Source organism: Ranitomeya variabilis, chromosome 1 (genome assembly GCF_051348905.1).
Source record: "Ranitomeya variabilis isolate aRanVar5 chromosome 1, aRanVar5.hap1, whole genome shotgun sequence".
NCBI classification, from domain to species: Eukaryota; Metazoa; Chordata; class Amphibia; order Anura; family Dendrobatidae; genus Ranitomeya; species Ranitomeya variabilis.
In genome coordinates, this window is record NC_135232.1 from 176,607,019 (window position 1) to 176,626,974 (window position 19,956).

Genomic DNA, 19,956 nt, shown 5'->3' on the forward strand with positions numbered 1-19,956 from the left:
GCGTTTGAATGTGGTTTCTGATAGAGGGGTACAATTTGTGTCCAAATTTTGAAGGGCATTTTGTAAAAGATTGGAAGTTTGCTTGACCTTCTATTCTGCTTACCTTCCTGAGGCCAACAGTCAGACCGAGAGGACCAATCAGTCACTTGAACAGATTTTGAGGTGTCTTGCTACATTTCAGCAGGATGATTGGTGTTCTTCATTGCCCGTGACTGAGTTTGCACTTAATCGGATTAACCAGTCCACGGGCACATGTCCATTCTTCTGTAACTGTGGTTTTCACCCCCATTTTGGCGAATTTTCTAGGCTGGATTCAGGATGTCCAGGGGCTGATATGGCAGGGAAACAATTGGGGGAGGTGTGGAGGGAGGTCCAGAAAGAACATTGGGGAGCCTCAGAGCAAACATAAACTTTTTGCAGATAAGCAAAGGTCTTGTAGGACCTACATTCCTGGTAGGAGATAGTGTCATTGTCTACCAGGAACATTCATTTTAAGGTTCCTTCTGATAAACTAGGTCCCAGGTTTATTGGTCCTTACAAGATCATTGAGGTGGTCAATCCAGTTGTCTTTCGCTTATGGCTTCCTCTGTCGCTTCGGATCCCCAATGTGTTCCATAAGTCCCTTCTTAAGTCATTTGTACCATCCTCTGCTGGGCCACCATCCCCTCCACCTCCTGTCTCTGTGGATGGTCAGACGGAGTATGAAGAGGAACGGATTGTGGATTCTCGCATGGTCTGTAGTTCACTTCAGTATTTGGTCCATTGGAGGGGTTACGGTCCTGAGGATTGATCTTGGGTCCTGGTGCGATCTGTCCATGCTGAACGATTGGTCCGGGCATTTCACGCATGTTATCCTGGGGTCCAGTGGCACCCCTTGAGAGGAGGGTACTGTCATGATCCGTTCCAGGGTTAAATCCTGCATGCCCTTTTTCCGGGTGGATCAAGTCAAGGGTTAACTTTGCTCTGCCTCATTCTGGGTTCAGGTTTGCTATTTAGCTCCCATGCATCCTGCTGGTGGTGTCCGCTATAGTTCTGCCTTTGGCCTTTGGAGTGTGAACCTGACTCTGGTAGCTCTTGATTTGTCCTGCTGTGATCCCTGACTTGCCTCGTGTCTGTTGACTGCCTCTGTCTGCCCTTTTCCCAGCATTTCCCTGTTTGTCTGTTTGATTCTCTGGTTCCTGACTTGGCTCGTATCCGGACTCTCTTCTTCCTTCTGACTTTGTCTTATCAGCTTCTGACCGCTGCTGAACCTCCTGACTTGTTTCTGACCGCATTTACTGCTTATTCTTTTGGTACTTCTGTGATTGTATTTTGACTAGGCTTGTTTGACCACTCTCTTGCCACTTGGTGGCGCCTGTGCTGCTGCACTGTGGTACTTCTCTGTGTACGCAGTCTCACTTCCCTCTCAAGCTCCCTCTGGTGGAGGTGGCATTATACTGTACTGCAGCAGCATGACAGTGTTTCTTGTGTTTGAATCCTAATGAATCCTTTGGAAGCCTATAAAATAGAAGAGTGGGAAGGCCAGGCTGTGTCATTCATCTTTGAGAGCAGTTTTTTACTTTTCATTTTTTGGAAGAAACAGTGCTATTGTTGTTGATGCATTGTGGTTTTAGCAAAAGCCAAAAATAGATACAGCAGGAAGGAAAAGTCCATAAATTTTATTTGTCATTACTTTTTTAGATTCATTTCCTGGCTAGAAAAATAATCAACAACTGTAGTGAGAGCTTTAAAAACAGGTTTACAAGTAAAATTACTCCTGATAAAATGTTTTACTGGTCATAATAGACTGGCCAATAAGTGTAATAATATAATAATAATAATTTTTATTTATATAGCGCCAACATATTCCGCAGCAGCTTACAACTTATAGAGGGGACTTGTACAGACAATAGACATTACAGCATAACAGAAATCACAGTTCAAAACAGATACCAGGAGGAATGAGGGCCCTGCTCGCAAGCTTACAAACTATGAGGAAAAGGTGTATATTTATTTACACAAGAAACTACCCATCTTTCTGCATTCAAGGCTTTTTTATAAACTAAAATAAAGATAGAAAGAATAGAAAATTATGTTTTTAGATTATATTTATATGCAAATGAACAGAAGTATTGTGTAACTAAAGTAAAAGGTATGGAAATAATAAGGGTTCTCTCCTTATACTGACATTCAATGACCTTTTTCGCATGATCTGTTATTAGGGTATAAATCAGAACTAATAGATACTTGAAGTGGTAGAGATGGGTTTTAAAAGAATTGTGTTTCAAAACAAATGACATGCCATAAAACCCCTACAGAGAATAATCACTTCCTATATGCTTCATGTCCAACTGTCACCTTCTCACTTCTGAATGAGCTGCTTTAGTGAGGCTGGTAAAAAGTCAATGATTCCCTTCAGCCTTATAGAAATGTTAGTAGATTCATGTCTACATTTTTAACACTTTGCCTTTTATCATGCTTACTAACTTTAAAAATATAATCCTTGTACAGGTCCTTTTCAAAAAATTAGCATATAGTGTTAAATTTCATTATTTACCATAATGTAATGATTACAATTAAACTTTCATATATTATAGATTCATTATCCACCAACTGAAATTTGTCAGGTCTTTTATTGTTTTAATACTGATGATTTTGGCATACAACTCCTGATAACCCAAAAAACCTGTCTCAATAAATTAGCATATCAAGAAAAGGTTCTCTAAACGACCTATTACCCTAATCTTATGAATCAACTAATTAACTCTAAACACATGCAAAAGATACCTGAGGCTTTTAAAAACTCCCTGCCTGGTTCATTACTCAAAACCCCCATCATGGGTAAGACTAGCGACCTGACAGATGTCAAGAAGGCCATCATTGACACCCTCAAGCAAGAGGGTAAGACCCAGAAATAAATTTCTCAACAAATAGGCTGTTCCCAGAGTGCTGTATCAAGGCACCTCAATGGTAAGTCTGTTGGAAGGAAACAATGTGGCAGAAAACGCTGTACAACGAGAAGAGGTGACCGGACCCTGAGGAAGATTGTGGAGAAGGACCGATTCCAGACCTTGGGGAACCTGAGGAAGCAGTGGACTGAGTCTGGTGTGGAGGAAATGGGCTACAGGTGCCGCATTCCCCAGGTAAAGCCACTTTTGAACCATAAACAGCGGCAGAAGCGCCTGACCTGGGCTACAGAGAAGCAGCACTGGACTGTTGCTAAGTGGTCCCAAGTACTTTTTTCTGATGAAAGCAAATTTTGCATGTCATTCGGAAATCAAGGTGCCAGAGTCTGGAGGAAGACTGGGGAGAAGGAAATGCCAAAATGACTGAAGTCCAGTGTCAAGTACCCACAGTCAGTGATGGTGTGGGGTGCCATGTCAGCTGCTGGTGTTGGTCCACTGTGTTTCATCAAGGGCAGGGTCAATGCAGCTAGCTATCAGGAGATTTTGGAGCACTTCATGCTTCCATCGGCTGAAATGCTTTATGGAGATGAAGATTTCATTTTTCAGCACAACCTGGCACCTGCTCACAGTGCCAAAACCACTGGTAAATGGTTTACTGACCATGGTATTATTGTGCTCAATTGGCCTGCCAACTCTCCTGACCTGAACCCCATAGAGAATCTGTGGGATATTGTGAAGAGAAAGTTGAGAGACGCAAGACCCAACACTCTGGATGAGCTTAAGACCGCTATTGAAGCATCCTGGGCCTCCATAACATCTCAGCAGTGTCACAGGCTGATTGCCTCCATGCCACGCCGCATTGAAGCAGTCATTTCTGCCAAAGGATTCCTGACCAAGTATTGAGTGTATAACTGAACATTATTATTTGTTGTTTTTTTTGTTTGTTATTAAAAAACACTTTTATTTGATTGGCCGGGTGAAATATGCTAATTTATTGAGACAGGTTTTTTGGGTTATCAGGAGTTGTATGCCAAAATCATCAGTATTAAAACAATAAAAGACCTGACAAATTTCAGTTGGTGGATAATGAATCTATAATATATGAAAGTTTAATTGTAATCATTACATTATGGTAAATAATGAAATTTAACACTATATGCTAATTTTTTGAGAAGGACCTGTATATGTACATTCCAATATAAAAATAGATATAAAATGTATGACCGTCCTTAAAGATGCTATGCTATAAATTAAAATCACAATTTTGTTTGCAATACTCAAAGCTATTTGGTGATATTGTAGTTAATAAAACCCTGTTAGGTTATACAATTATTTTGTACCTATTAAGGGGTCTATCAGTTGGGACTCTAGAATAAAAAGTGTAGAAACACCATTAAAGCACTTTTTTTTTTCTATGCAGTAGTATAGTTCACCTGGTACTGTGCAGGAATTGCAACTGTTTTACTTGAAAAAGGTTTATGTAATCTGAAGATTGGCAAAATAGGCTGCAGACTTTTCTTTACAGGGAGTGGTGGAACATCTTACCTCTCAATAAATAATGGCATGACTTAGTAACCATCAGTCACAGTACGTTATACATGTTAATCTTTTACAAAATCAAACAGATACCCTGTAAGAATTGTATTCCCATAAAAATAGCTGATTAAAGCAGCAGTCTAGCAAATTTTGATGTAGTCTGAAGTCCTGAATGAATGAATATATATATATATATATATATATATATATATATATATATATATATTCAAATATATATATTACTGTGTGTGTATACATACAGAATTTTTCCTTTCTTGTCCTGTATTCAGAGACTATGAATGATAACTTTTTCTCCACTAATGGTTTGTGGTTGGGTGAAGCCATTTATGAGGATGTTACCTTTAGTAGCCAGTCAAACCCATTTGTGTTGACGTATGTGCATGTTATCAGGCCAAAATCAACAGGGTATATAAACTTTGATCAGCGTCATTTGGATGTTTTAGGCTGTCATTATGATTTAAAAAGAGAAAACACAGTATTTTGACAATAAATGGCTACACCAAACCACTAACCATGAGTGGATAAAAAGTTTTGGTGCTATCATTCATATTCTCTGAAAAAGGCCAAGAAAGCAAAAATTCATATGCAGACCTCAAAATAATCATGTTAAACCACAATCCCTTATATGTAAGGGATAAAGAGGCATAGGCAAATGTATTATTTCATTAAAAACATCTTTTTAATAGATAAATATTAAAACAAGTACCGTATATACTCGAGTATAAGCCGACCCGAGTATAAGCCGACCCCCCTAATATTGCCACAAAAAACTGGGAAAACTTATTGACTCGAGTATAAGCCTGGGGTGGAAAATGCAGCAGGTACCGGTGAATTTCAAAATTAAAAATAGATACTCCATACCGTTCATTATGGCCCCATAGATGCTCCACATAAAGCTGTGCCACATATAATGCTCTGCACCGTTCATTATGGCCCCATAGATGCTCCACATAAAGCTGTGCCATATATACAATGCTCTGCACCGTTGCCCCATAGCTGTGCCATATATATAGTGCTCTGCACCGTTGCCCCATAGCTGTGCCATATATATAGTGCTCTGCACCGTTGCCCCATAGCTGTGCCATATATATAGTGCTCTGCACCGTTGCCCCATAGCTGTGCCATATATATAGTGCTCTGCACCGTTGCCCCATATCTGTGCCATATAGTGCTCTGCACCGTTGCCCCATAGCTGTGCCATATAGTGCTCTGCACCGTTATTGCCCCATAGCTGTGCCATATAGTGCTCTGCACCGTTGCCCCATAGCTGTGCCATATAGTGCTCTGCACCGTTATTGCCCCATAGCTGTGCCATATAGTGCTCTGCACCGTTGCCCCATAGCTGTGCCATATAATGCTCTGCACCATTGCCCCATAGCTGTGCCATACAGTGCTCTGCACCGTTGCCCCATAGCTGTGCCATATAGTGCTCTGCACCGTTATTGCCCCATAGCTGTGCCATATATAGTGCTCTGCACCGTCCATTATTGCCCCATAGCTGTGCCATACAGTGCTCTGCACCGTCCATTATTGCCCCATAGCTGTGCTGCTGCAATAAAATAATAAAACACATACTCACCTCTCTTGCTTGCAGCTCCTCGGCGCCATCTTCCCGGCGTCTCTCTGTACTGACTGATCAGGCAGAGGGCGGCGCGCACACTATATGTGTCATCGCGCCCTCTGACCTGCACAGTCAGAGAGGAGAGACGCCGGGAAGATGGCGCGACGCCCGGCGTATGGAATGACGACAGGTGAATATGCGATACTTACCTGCTCCCGGCGTCCCGCTCCTTCCCCCGGACAGCTGGTCTTCGGTGCCGCAGCCTCTTCCTCTGTCAGCGGTCACCGGCACCTCCCTATGGGAGGTGGAGCAGCCTATTCATTTCTCTAATGAGCGGTCCCACGTGACCGCTCAGGGGAAGAGGCTGCGGCACCCGGAGACCGTGGGACGGGCAGGGGGAGCGACAGGAGCGCCGGGACTAGGTAAGTATGCCTCAGCGCCCTCTCCCCCTCACCCGCCGACCCCACCACCGATCATGACTCGAGTATAAGCCGAGAGGGGCACTTTCAGCCCAAAAATTTGGGATGAAAATCTCGGCTTATACTCGAGTATATACGGTATATACAACAGGGGAGTTCTCTTATACATATAGCTGGGAGCAATAACAAAACCAGGCAATGTTGCAAAACGTATAAAAATTAGTTCATAATATGTATCTAATAGCAGTAGACAAAACCATAAAAAATGCAAGTAAACATCAAACAAATATTCATAGAAAAATTCCACCTAAAGTATATTGCACAATGCTTAATTACAATGGAACACTTGTTTCTGTAATCATTAGAAATCATGAAAAATGCTACTCTGGATGTCCTACTAAATATTATAAGGAGCATAATGCATTCCTATAGTCTGCTGTCCATGATACTAGTTAAAGTTTTGAACTTGCATTAGTATGTATCCTGGTTAGGAACGTTCTACAGCGACCCCGACAGCGCCGTTTCGCCTGACTGGCTTCCTCAAATAGGGGGCGAAACGGCATTGTCGGGGTAGCTGTGGAACGTTTGGCTCTGTTTTCCTCCACATGTCCCAGAACAATGTAAAGTCCTATCCTATTATGCGGTGCAACAATTCCTTGACGACACCCACTTCATGAGACATGATGCCACAGTCCATGCTTACATCGACCTGGGCCACATAATAGTTATTTTATCCCCATGGGTACACCGGACTCCCACCACCTTCCCAGGGACCAGTTGGAGTGGAAGTGTGGCTCTTATCAGAGTCACCAAAGTTCCTGAGTACAATAGTCCAGTCACCCGCACATCATTTATGGACTCAGAGCATGCCTGAGAGACCTCTCCAGGTTGAGGAACGGCGTTGCAAGCCAGATGGACAAAATAGGAGCAATGCCGACCTATGCTGCAGTCCATTGTCTGAAAGTTCATTGGACACGGGGCGGCTATATGGCCAGGGGCATGGCACCACTAACAGATAACAGCAGGGAACTTGTTACTCGGCTGCGACACACATTTCTCTTAGGACTTTGGATGTCCCTCCAGTGCGGTTTTAGTCCCCTCCATTTGGGAACCATCCCCCCATTGGGAACCCCAGAAAGGTGACCTTACCCCTGATTGACTATCAAATACTTATTTTCCCCACTGTATCTTTACTGTCAGCATTCTGTTTTTGTTTCATTTTTTATATGCTTTAACTATTTAAATTTTATATTTTTGCATTCATATATGTTTATACAGGAATTTGCATTAGCTGTTTTTCTGTCTTGCACTTTGTTCTCAGGAGGAGCTTTTGGTCAGTTTTTGATGTTGCAGTTTTACTGCCACATATCTGCATCCATTAAGTAAAATAGGCTACTTCCATTTTTTCTAAAACACTGCATTAAAAACTTATTATAGAAATGTTGCTTTAGTGTAATACACATCCTTATACTGATGATTAATTGTAGTAATGTGAGTATATTATACCTATTTAACAAGAAAATACTGTGTATTCTTTTAAAATTTCATTCAGTGAATAATTATTTTCTATGACTAAGAACATGTTGCTTTTAGTCAATTTTTGGATCTTTAATTTTGATAAAATTATTATTTTAATTAAAGGCAATCTGTCAGCAGGTTTTTGTTACCTTATTTGAGAGCAGCATGATGTAGGCAATGAGAAACTTAATTCAAAGTTGTATCACCTAGATTACAGAGTGCTGCATTTCTGATACAATCATAGCTTTTAGTTTGAGAAATAAACACAACTGAGAAACCTGCCCCCACCCACACCAGGTTCTCTATGTACAAAGTCCACAGACAGTGAGCTGCTTTTCACAGGGGGAGTTGCCAGATTAATGCAGTCCAGCAATGTTAATCTTTTAATGATAAATCTTTCACAGTTAGTAAACAACAGTACACACTTTGACAAGTTACACATCCATGAACTCTTGTGTTTCAGTCTCTATCTCTTGCTTTCTTCATATTATGTAGAAAAAACCTGCAGTGCTGACAGATTCTCTTTAAAGTAAAAAATAAGATGAATATGAAACAGTGACGAACCTGCAACTCGCCACCTTGCCTGATGTCTCTGTTACATCAGAAGTATCATGTAGTGCTTTCACTTGCACCAACGTGATTTTCCGCACCCCCCTGGTGACACGTAAGGTCAGCTTGGCAGAGTTCAACACAGACGCCCCTTGTCCACACAGAACCAGGGAGGCATGGAGTGTTAAAGGATGTGGCCACACAGTCCCTGACGTAGAACCACACTCGCTCACAACCCTGACAGACTGAGAGGCCCCTTTCACTAGCACCAGTGAAACTTAAAAAATGCCCAAAAAACATAGCTCAATAAGCCCACAAATATGTATATATAATTAAAACTCATATATAATTAGAAATTAAATTCTAATTATATATACATATTTGTGGGCTTATTGAGCTATGTATTTTTGGGCATTTTTTAAGTACATGGTTGATTTCTGATATGGAGCATTGACTCCAGAAGAGTTTTGTTCTGGTTGGAACCTTTTTGAAGGGAGGTTCCTTGTATATAATTTTTTTTTTGTCTTCCTACCATGGAAGTTTATGAGGACTATTAGAGTGTGTTTTAGCAAGACCTTTATACTTCTGGTTCATGATAATTCTGTATGATTATCACCATTTGCACTTTAAGATTGTATTTTTTATATATATTTTATATTAAGATTGTATTTTTTATATTTATATTTTATACCCAGAAGTTTATGGTACATTATATTGTAACCTGTTTTTTGCTACGTTCTCTTGCACTCCAGCACCTTACATTTAAATTATATATATACAGTACAGACCAAAGGTTTGGACACACCTTCTCATTTAAAGATTTTTCTGTATTTTCATGACTAGGAAAATTGTACATTCACACTGAAGGCATCAAAACTATGAATTAACACATGTGGAATTATATACTTAACAAAAAAGTGTGAAACAACTGAAATTATGTCTTATATTCTGGGTTCTTCAAAGTAGCTGGAGCGCCCCCAGACGCAGGGCCGTGGGGCACTCGGTACCGGGCCTCTCAGTCTCGGTCCTAGGGTTGTCACGGTGGCTAGACCCGGTCTGTGACCCTGCTAAGGGGCATCCAATGAAAGGTGTGATGAGTAGTGTTGAGCGATCCCTTCAGATACTCAAAGGTATCAGTATCGGATGGGATTGGCCGATATCCAAAAAATATCGGATATCACCGATACCAATGCAAGTCAATGGGACACAAGTATCGGAAGCTATCCTGGATGGTTCCCAGGGTCTGAAGGAGAGGAAACTCTCCTTCAGGCCCTGGGATCCATATTCATGTAAAAAATAAAGAATTAAAATAAAAAATATGGATATACTCACCCCTCTGGCGGCCCCTGGACCTTAGCGATGTAACCGTCAGCCTCCGTTCCTAAGAATGAGGAGTGAAGGACCTTCGATGACGTTGCGGCTTGTGATTGGTCACGTGACCGCTCATGTGACCGCTCACGCGACCAATCACAAGCCGCGACATCATCGCAGGTCCTAAACTCACTGCATTCTTAGGAACGGAGGCTGCCGGTTACATCGCTAAGGTCCAGGGGCCGCCGGAGGGGTGAGTATATCCATATTTTTTATTTTAATTCTTTATTTTTTACATGAATATGGATCCCAGGGCCTGAAGGAGAGTCTCCTCTCCTCCAGACCCTGGGAACCATACACTGGGAACTTCCGCTTCCGATATCCGATATCACAAAAATATCGGAACTCGGTATCGGAATTCCGATACAGCAAATATCGGCCGATACCCGATACTTGCGGTATCGGAATGCTCAACACTAGTGATGAGGGTGCGTGGTGCAGGTCGCGATGAATAACGAGGACACAGGGTTGCAGTCTCTACCTCTTTACTGAAGGCTTCGGGATCTGCAATCCAGAGTACTGCTAACAGAGCTGGCTGAGACCGGCCGGTCCGAAGGTCCATCCAGAGTTCCCTTTGCAGGTGGAAATCAGTGCCTACCTTCTAGCGCCTGTGTGTTGTAGTACCTCCCTGCTGAGCACCACGGGATAGTCCTCACAACTGTTGTGTCTGTTTCTGATGTTCTTTCTCACAACTTGTATCTGTTCTGATGTTCTTTCTCCGTCCCCCAGATGATATGGCTAGGACACACCCATATGACGGGTAGGCCTGGAGTTCTTCCAGGACCCTAGCGTCACCCCTCTCCCACAATTGCCCCCTATGTCTGCTTAGGTGATTTAGGTGAGACAGCCAACCTATAATCAACTGTCCTGCCGCTGTTTGAAGTACTGCTTGGAGCCCAATACTTCCTCGGCATTCCGGCCACCGGCTACGCGCCTCAGTAGGATGTTGCCACGATCTTAAGGCACGACTCCTACTGGCTTTATCTCCTTTTTGCTGCTATCTCATTTCTCACTTCTCCACAATAAACCTCGCTTCGTTTCCTTTCTTAGGATGCCGCCGCATTCAAGTGCAAACGCGGCTCCGTAATGTTCTGTTCTGTTCGCTAGGTCACTGTCAGGATCCCACCCCTGACAGGGACCCCCCTGAATCTTCCCCTGCAACACCCTCTGCCACAGGATGTTGCCTGGTTCCAACCCAGTCAGCTTCTGGCTAACTTCCTATCCAGCCCCCAGTTTTACCAGATTGTGAGGAGTGGCCTAATACATAGAACCCTTTGCTCCCCCTGGTGGCCAGAGTGTGAAGTGTAATGTGTGACTGTGATACCTGGTCAGGTGAACTCCTTTAGTGCCATCAGACATACCATCACTCCCCTTAGTGGCGGAGCGTCAGTACTGCAATGACCAGGTCTCTGGGGCGCTGCATAGCCACCTTTTGCTTTGATGATTGCTTTGCAAACTCTTTTTCTACCCCTTCTTCCTTTAGGGATCTTAAGATTAGAAGGGACAGTCGACGGTGAGCGGGGGCGCCACTGCACAGGTGATAGGGTGCCAACCTCCGCTGTCAGGTAGGGTGCAACTATTAGGATATGGGGTCAGGCACCTCCCAAGGCCTTTTTCTATCGATTGTGATTTTCTTTGGTGATGTTTTTGTGTGCACCAGTTTTTAAGAATTGAATAATAAAAGATCATTTTTAAGATTTGGGGGGTTTTCTGTGAACTAGTATTTGAATATTACGCCAAACAAATCTAGTTTTGCTGTGAATTTTATAATCCCATGCCAAATAGGATACAAATGAATGACATGAAATTATATCTCCAATATTCGTTAACCCCTTTTCAACGTTGTGCATAGTAATTAGAGATGAGCGAATATGTTCAGAAAACGATCACCAAACATAAATTTGGCACAAATATGGTACATCCAGATTAGTGATAGGTAGGGTTGAGCGACTTTCATTTTTTTAAGATCGAGTCGGGTTTTGCGAAACCCGACTTTGTCCAGAGTCAAGTCGAGTGCAGTCGGCCGATTATCGCTAAAAGTCGGGAATCGACCGAAACACGAAACCCAATGCAAGTCAATGGGGAAGCATAGTCGGCAGTGAGTGGAGGCCAGGAAAACACCTACAGTGCCCATTTTAATGCCAAAAACATCCATTCTTGTTTCTGAAGCTTGTCAATCTTAATTAACTTTATAATAATAGTTGGGCATTGGAAATTGGGGGTCATTTGGCAAAAGTTGTGGGGGGTAGGGCTGGTTCAAGGTTTTAGTTGGCCCAGGAAACGTGGACTACGTCACAGCGGTGGAGCAGTGAGAGGTAAGTATGTCAAGTTTGCAAGTGCTGTGATCCTAAGCAAGCAGGCCACTCGTTGGCATTGGCACTGGCACAGCGCCCCTCAAAGTACAGCGGTGTGTTTGCACGGCGGGGGCGCCTCCCACCAGCAGCGACACTTTTGCGTACTCTGAGGGGCCCTGTGCCAGTGACGTCGCCAACGAGTATGCCCCCCCACCTGATGAAGGAACCTGCACTTTCATCTGCACCTTCCTCTTTGTCCCTGTGTAAGATGGTATAACATGCGGGAAGGGGAACCTTACTTTCAGCAGGGTCAGATTCTGGATGTGTAGAGTGCAAGGGGAATGTAGTGGTCTAGGTCAATGTACCAGCAGACTCATCTAGCAGTGGCTGGGCAATGGGCAGGATGAGGAGGAAACACAGATATAGGGCCAAAGAATAAAGTAGGCTAAATGCAGTTCAAAATTGGTAACAGGACTAAACAGGCAGCATTGCTTTGTTCAGTGGAGTAGCAAACCCAGGAGCAGCAGACACTGTTTTAAGGGCCCAACCACACTAGTAGGCCAAATGCAGTTTAATATCTGCTACTATAGGCCAAAAGCCTAAAGACTGAAGCTCAGCTTTATACAGTGGAGGACAACACCATGGAGCCGAAGACACCGTTAGTAGGCCCTAACCACCAATTTTTTGTTAAAAAAGCACTTAATGAGAGCCAGAAGGTTGAAGTTCAGACAAGGCAACCTGGAGGAGAACACCAAGGAGGAGGAGAACACTCAGGAGGAGGACAACACCAGGGAGCGGCAGACACCGTTAGTAGGCCCTAACCACCAAATTTTTTAAAAAACAGCACTTAATGAGAGCCAGAAGGTTGAAGCTCAGATTTATTCAGTTGAGGAAAACACCAGGGAGCGCCAGACACCGTTAGTAGGCCGCAACCAAAGTTGAAGGCCAAATGCAGTTTAATATCTGATACTATAGGCCGAAAGCCAGAAGGTTGAAGCTCAGCTTTATACAGTTGAGGACAAACACCAGGGAGCGGCAGACAGAGTTATTAGGCCCCAACCACCAATTTTTTTTAAAACAGCACTTAATGAGAGCCAGAAGGTTGAAGCTCAGATTTATTCAGTTGAGGAAAACACCAGGGAGCGTCAGACACCGTTAGTAGGCCGTAACCAAAGTTGAAGGCCAAATGCAGTTTAATATCTGATACTATAGGCCGAAAGCCAGAAGGTTGAAGCTCAGCTTTATTCAGTTGAGGACAGACACCAGGGAGGGGCAGACACCGTTAGTAGGCCCTAACCACCAAATTTTTTAAAAAACAGCACTTAATGAGAGCCAGAAGGTTGAAGCTCAGATTTATTCAGTTGAGGAAAACACCAGGGAGCGTCAGACACCGTTAGTAGGCCCTAACCAAAGTTGAAGGCAAAATGCAGTTTAATATCTGATACTATAGGCCGAAAGCCAGAAGGTTGAAGCTCAGCTTTATTCAGTTGAGGACAAACACCAGGGAGGGGCAGACACCGTTAGTAGGCCCTAACCACCAAATTTTTTAAAAAACAGCACTTAATGAGAGCCAGAAGGTTGAAGCTCAGATTTATTCAGTTGAGGAAAACACCAGGGAGCGTCAGACACCTTTAGTAGGCCGTAACCAACGTAAAAAAGCACTTAATGAGAGCCAGAAGGTTGAAGCTCAGCTTTATACAGTTGAGGACAAACACCAGGGAGTGGCAAACAGAGGTATTAGGCCACAAACACCAATTTTTTTTAAAAAAGCACTTAAGGAGAGCCAGAAGGTTGAAGCTCTGATTTAGACAGTGGAGGACAATTTGAATTAGGGACTGCAAACAGACTTAGTAGGCTGTCCCCTGTGGACCATGCATCCACCACATTAACCCATTGCGCCATAATGGACACGTAACCTTCCGTGGCCATGCCTACAGGTCCATGCGTCTGTTGTCAGGTGCACCTTTGTACTCACAGATTGCCAGAGTGCATGGACAATGCGGTCTTTTACATGCTGGTGGAGGGTTTGGGATGGCTTTTCTCGCAAAAGAAGTGTCGACTGGTTAGCTTGTAGCGTGGTACAGCGTAGTCCATCATGGCTTTATTAATATTAAATAAAATATATAAATAGACTCTATGAACTTTTAAATAGGTTCCAGGGGTACACGGGCAGCATTGGTGTGGTCAGTGGAGGAGTATTGCAAGGAGGGACCGCAGACAGGCTAACGAAGGCCTAAAATAACAAAAGATAGGCTCATGGCAGTTTTAAATCGGTTACATGGATACACAGGCAGCATTGTGGTTAGTGGAGGAGTATTGCAAGGAGGGACCACAGACAGGCTAATGAAGGCCCGCAGACAGGCTAACGAAGGCCTAAAATAACAAAAGATAGGCTCATGGCAGTTTTAAATCGGTTACATGGATACACAGGCAGCATTGTGGTCAGTGGAGGAGTATTGCAAGGAGGGACCGCAGACAGGCTAACGAAGGCCTAAAATAACAAAAGATAGGCTCATGGCAGTTTTAAATCGGTTACATGGATACACAGGCAGCATTGCGGTCAGCGGAGGAGGATTGCAAGGAGTGTCTGACACAGTTAGTACTCACTCACAAAAAATAAATAGATGTTAATGTCTCGCAAAACAACAAAAAAAAGTGTGGCATACTTAGGTACAGGGGTGGGCTCATCTGCTGAGTTTCTGACAAAGTAATTTGGCAGAAAGTATTTACTGGTGTCAATATAGGACACTGACCCAGACTACTTTAACTAGCATCATAGATGTCAACAAATTGGTATTGTCAGTGCCAGGCATTGAATGATGTCAGCGCATAGACTAAACATTGGTGGAGCTGTGCGAGATAATTTTGCACGTGTTAGAGCACAGTTTGAGCTGGGGGGGTGAACTCTCTTGTGGCCGGCGGTACCGTCCCAGGGCCCCTCATGTTACAACGGTGTGTCTGACGTTGGGTGCGCACCACCACCGCCAGAGACACTTCATTGTACTATGAGGGACCCAGTGCCAGTGCCGTCGACCAAAAGCGGGCACACCCACCACTTCAGACAAACACCACTGTAACGGGTGCTTGCGCCAAGTGGCGAGACCACGGCCCCGTGGGGGGAATTTTCCCATTGAGGGAGGTGTAAACATTTCGTATGCTGGACAAACAGCTGCTGCAAATTAAGACATTGGAACACTCAGTAAGACCAGTCCACAAGCAAGACCTTTTTATAGGAAAGCTAGGTGTCAGCCAGGAAAGGTGGGGCAAAATAATTTGAAATCCAGGAGTGGTTCATTTTAATGAAGGTGAGATCATCCACATTTTGGGTAGCCAGACGAGTCCTTTTTTCGGTTAATATTGAACCAGCAGCACTGAATACTCTTTCTGATAGCACACTAGCTGCTGGGCAAGCAAGCTCCTGCAATGCATATTCTGCCAATTCAGGCCAGGTGTCTAATTTGGATGCCCAGTAATCAAATGGGAATGATGGTTGAGGGAGAACATCGATAAGGGATGAAAAATAGTTCATAACCATACTGGACAAATGTTGTCTCCTGTCACTTTGAATAGATGCTGCAGTACCTGTCCTGTCTGCGGTCATTGCGAAATCACTCCACAACCTGGTCAGAAAACCCCTCTGTCCAATGCCACTTCTGATCTGTGCACCTCTAACACCTCTGCCCTGTAGCCCCCTGCAGCTCGTGTGAGAACCATCACCGGCGCTGTGTGCTGGGAATGCCTGAATCAAACGGTCTACAAGAGTTGCTTGTTTGGTTGCTAATATTTGTTCGAGGTTTTCATGTGGCATAATATTTTGCAATTTGCCTTTATAGCGAGGGTCAAGGATGCAGGCCAACCAGTAATCATTATCGGTCATCATTTTAATAATGCGTGGGTCCCTTTTGAGGATACGTAAGGCATAATCCGCCATGTGGGCCAAAGTTCCAGTTGTCAAATCTGCGGTTGTGCTGGTTTGAGGGGCAGTTACAGGCAAATCTACGTCACTTGTCTCCCTTAAAAAACCAGAACCCGGCCTTGCAATGCCACTAATTTCTGTTGGCCCAGGAGAAGCTTCCTCATTAAAAAAGTACTCATCCCCATCATCCTCCTCGTCCTCCTCATCCTCTTCGCCCGCTACCGCGTCCTCTACACGGCCCTGACCAGACAATGGCTGACTGTCATCAAGGCTTTCCTCTTCCTCGGCTGTAGATGCCTGCTCCTTTATGTGCGTCAAAATTTGCATCAGCAGATGCATTAGGGGGATGCTCATGCTTATTATGGCGTTGTCTGCACTAACCAGCCATGTGCATTCCTCAAAACACTGAAGGACTTGACACAGGTCTTGTAGCTTCGACCACTGCACACCTGACAACTCCATGTCTGCCATCCAACTGCCGGCCCGTGTATCCTTCCACAAATACATAACAGCACGCCTCTGTTCGCACACTCTCTGAAGCATGTGCAGTGTGGAGTTCCACCTTGTTGCAACGTCGATGATTAGGCGATGCTGAGGAAGGTTCAAAGAATGCTGATAGTTCTGCATACGGCAGGAGTGTACGGGCGAACGGCGGATATGCGAGCAAAGTCTGCGCACTTTGAGGAGCAGGTCGGGTAACCCCGGATAACTTTTCAGGAAGCACTGCACCACCAGGTTTAAGGTGTGAGCCAGGCAAGGAATGTGTTTCAGTTGGGAAAGGGCTATGGCAGCCATGAAATTCCTTCCGTTATCACTCACTACCTTGCCTGCCTCAAGATGTACAGTGCCCAGCCATGACTGAGTTTCTTTCTGCAAGAACTCGGACAGAACTTCCGCGGTGTGTCTGTTGTCGCCCAAACACTTCATTGCCAATACAGCCTGCTGACGCTTGCCACTAGCTGTCCTATAATGGCACACCTGGTGTGCAACAGTGGCAGCTGCGGATGGAGTGGATGTACGACTGCGGTCTGTGGACGAGCTCTCGCTTCTGCAGGAGGAGGAGGAAGAGGAGGAGGGGGGGGGAACGCCTACAGCCAACTCTTTCCTTGACCGTGGGCTAGGCAGAACTGTCCCAATATTGCTGTCCCCTGTGGACCCTGCATCCACCACATTCACCCAGTGTGCCGTGATGGACACGTAACGTCCCTGGCCATGCCTACTGGTCCATGCATCTGTTGTCATGTGCATCTTTGTAGTCACAGACTGCCTGAGTGCATGGACGATGCGATCTTTAACATGCTGTTGGAGGGCTGGGATGGCTTTTCTAGAAAAGAAGTGTCGACTGGGTAGCTCGTAGCGTGGTACAGCGTAGTCCATCAGCGCTTTGAAAGCTTCGCTTTCAACTAACCGGTAGGGCATCATCTCTAATGAGATTAGTCTAGCAATGTGGGCGTTCAAACCCTGTGTACGCGGATGCGAGGATGAGTACTTCCTTTTCCTAACAAGAGTCTCATGTAGGGTGAGCTGGACTGGAGAGCTGGAGATCGTGGAACTAGCGGTGGTGCCGGTGGACATGGGTGACTGAGAGAGGGTTGGAGATGGTATTCTTGCCGGTGCCCTACATGCAGTGTTTCCTACTGCACACCTGGTGATTCCCTGACTGCTTTGGCCTGGCGACGAAAGCTGCACAGATACTGCAGGTGGTGCGGGAAATGGTGGGTTTACAGTGAGGGAAGGGATGTAGCGTTGCTGACTAGCTTCATTGGCCGAGGGTGCTGCAACCTTTAGGGACGTTTGGTAGTTAGTCCAGGCTTGCAAATGCATGGTGGATAAGTGTCTATGCATGCAACTTGTATTTAGACTTTTAAGATTCTGACCTCTGCTTAAGGTAGTTGAACATTTTTGACAGATGACTTTGCGCTGATCATTTGGATGTTGTTTAACAAAATGCCAGACTGCACTCTTTCTACTATTGGATACCTTTTCAGGCATTGCAGACTGAGCTTCTTTAACTGGATGGCCACGCTGTCCTCCAACTGGTTTTGGTTTTGCCACGCATTTTTGGCCAGATACGGGCCCGGCAGATGGAACCTGTTGTGATGTTGATGCCTGCTGTGGCTCCTCCTCCTCCGCATCAGAACTACTGCCGCCTGCACCCTGTTCCCCCAATGGCTGCCAATCGGGGTCAACAACTGGGTCATCTATGACCTCCTCTTCTATGTCGTGTGCAACTTCGTCTGTGTCACCGTGTAAGCCGGTGGTATTGCTTTCGTGATGGGGCACCATAGTCTCCACTGGGTTTGATTCTGCCTCAGTACACTGCGAGGGCAATGTTCTGGTCTGAGTCAAAGGAACAGCATAGTAATCTGGCTGTGGCTGTGCATCTGTGCACTCCATGTCTGATTCAACTTCGAATGGGAATGGCCTGTTAACTGTTTCACTGTCTAACCCAGGAACGGTATGTGTAAAGAGCTCCATGGAGTAACCTGTTCTGTCGACTGACGCATCCTTCACTGTTGTTCTGGGTGAAGGACACAAGGAAGCGACTTGCTCCTGACCGGGAGCATCCACTGACGATGCACTGCTCTGACATTTGGCACTTTCCGAGGAGGAGGCGAAAGAGCTAGAGGCAGAGTCAGCAATGAAAGCCAATACTTGTTCCTCCTGCTCCGGCTTCAAAAGTGGTTTTCCTACTCCCAGAAAAGAGAGCGTTCGAGGCCTTGTGTAGCCAGACAACGAACCTGGCTCAACAACTCGAGACTTAGGTGCTGTACTGCTTTTACCACGACCACCTGATGCTCCACCACCACTACCATCATTACCAGCTGACAATGACCGCCCACGGCCACGACCTCTTCCACTAGACTTCCTCATTGTTTGCAAAACGTAACCAAAGTAACGGTATTTGTTACTGTAAAACAACTTATAAGGTGGACTCAAACTTCTGTTGGATTTATATATACCTTTATAGGTGCCTGACACTGAAAGGAAAATCAGGCCCAATGTTACACACTAGGTTTTCTGTGCCCCAATAATTTGAGACAGATGGCACACACAGGACCAGCACTCAAGCAGAAATGCCAATCTTAATCTCCCACTATTTTTTTTTTTATGGGAGAATTTAAAAAAAAACAAAAAAACAATATTACACACTAGGTTTTCCGTGGCACACAATGAGAGACAGATGCCACACACAGGACTGGCACAGAGGCAGACTTGCCAATCTTTATCTCCCACTAATTATTTTTTTTTTACAGGGAGAATTTACCCCCCCCAAAAAAATGGCCCACTATTACACAGTGGTTTTCGGTGGCACACAATGAGAGACAGATGCCACACACAGCAATGGCACAGAGGCAGACTTGCCAATCTTTATCTCCCACTAATTATTTTTTTTTTACAGGGAGAATTTACCCCCCCCAAAAAAATGGCCCACTATTACACAGTGGTTTTCGGTGGCACACAATGAGAGACAGATGCCACACACAGGACTGGCACAGCGACAGACTTGCCAATCTTTATCTCCCACTAATTTTTTTTTTTTTAAAAGGGAGAATTTACAAAAAAAAAAAAAAGGCCCAGTATTACACAGTGGTTTTCGGTGGCACACAATGAGAGACAGATGCCACACACAGCAATGGCACAGAGGCAGACTTGCCAATCTTTATCTCCCACTAATTTTTTTTTTTTTTACAGGGAGAATTTACCCCCCAAAAATAAATGGCCAAGTATTACACAGTGGTTTTCGGTGGCACACAATGAGAGACAGATGCCACACACAGGACTGGCAAAGAGGCAGACTTGCCAATCTTTATCTCTCACTAATATTTTTTTTTTTACAGGGAGAATTTACCCCCCCAAAAAAATGGCCCACTATTACACAGTG